We start from the raw sequence: 1,087 nt of genomic DNA on the forward strand, positions 1-1,087 counted from the left end.
TGGGCCAATATGTCAATGTTTGTTCGCCTTCATGGTGCTTCTGTTCCAGTGGGAGACAGATGATGAACGAGAGGATAGAGAATGTCAGATGGTAAAACAGTCATGCACCACATAACCATGTTTCAGTCAATGATGGACTGCATAGATGATGGTGATTCCATAAGATTACAGGTGTGGAGTAGGCCATACCATCTAGGTTTGTGTAAGTACACTCTATAATGTCGGCACAACTATGAAATAGCCTAATGATGCTTTTCTCAGAACTTATCCCTGTTGTTAAACGATGCATGACTACAGTGCAGGAAAGGGAGCAAGATAGTCCGAGCGTGGGAGGATGGTGGTCACTATTTTAAGTAGGATGGTGAGGAGAAGGCAGATATTTCATTATGATCCCCAAAGTAAAATCTTTTCCTACTAAGGGATGCCTTCCAACTTTAAGTTGTTCCTATCTTACTGGATTTGGCCTCAGTAGAAGGCCGAAGTGTCTGGGAAGGGGTGCAGGTTGGGGGAGCAGGGCCACCCAAAGGCCTGGGCCCCCACTGAGAGCATTGCTTCTCCCATCTGCTCCCTTCTGCTCCTTATGCTGAGGCTGTCACCAAGGTTCAGGTGAAACGTGGCCAAGTTTCACTGGCCCGGAAGCTGATCTAAGCAGTCTCTGCTAGAGGACAAGGCGGCTGCCTTGCAGCTGGAACAGAGAGCGGTGAAGGCTTCCCCTGGCTGGGAAATGAAGGAGCAATTAGCAACTGGTTGGAAACCAGAGACGCTAATGAGGCAGGGTGAGCAGAGAGAGCCTGGGCTGCTGCCTCTGCTCTTGTGAAACCCCGTTCTCCCGGGCTGCCCAGCTGTCTTAATAAACATACACTTCCCCATCCCCCATCACTTTACTACTAATTAGAAGGCATCATTTTGTGTTAATTTTATGTGATTGAGCTAATAATGAGAAACTTTGCTGAGGCAGCTGAGGCTGAGAGGTATCGTTTGTGTCCTGTTCCTTCAGCACTTAGAGCTTCAAGTTCAAGTGGTCCATGGGAGAGGGTGTCCACGGGGCCTACAAATTTGAGATGCAGATATCTGCATCTGTAGATGG

The 1,087-nt window shown here is 48.2% G+C and overlaps 1 protein-coding gene across 1 annotated transcript in view; it reads left to right on the forward strand.

Annotated features, from left to right (window-relative positions):
* The window catches only part of INSC (inscuteable homolog (Drosophila)), a 145,550-nt gene that overhangs the window by 131,437 nt on the left and 13,026 nt on the right, over positions 1-1,087 (forward strand). The gene's annotated exons all lie outside the window — the stretch shown is intronic.

This window comes from Galeopterus variegatus, unplaced genomic scaffold (assembly GCF_000696425.1).
Source record: "Galeopterus variegatus unplaced genomic scaffold, G_variegatus-3.0.2 Scaffold1124, whole genome shotgun sequence".
NCBI classification, from domain to species: domain Eukaryota; kingdom Metazoa; phylum Chordata; class Mammalia; order Dermoptera; family Cynocephalidae; genus Galeopterus; species Galeopterus variegatus.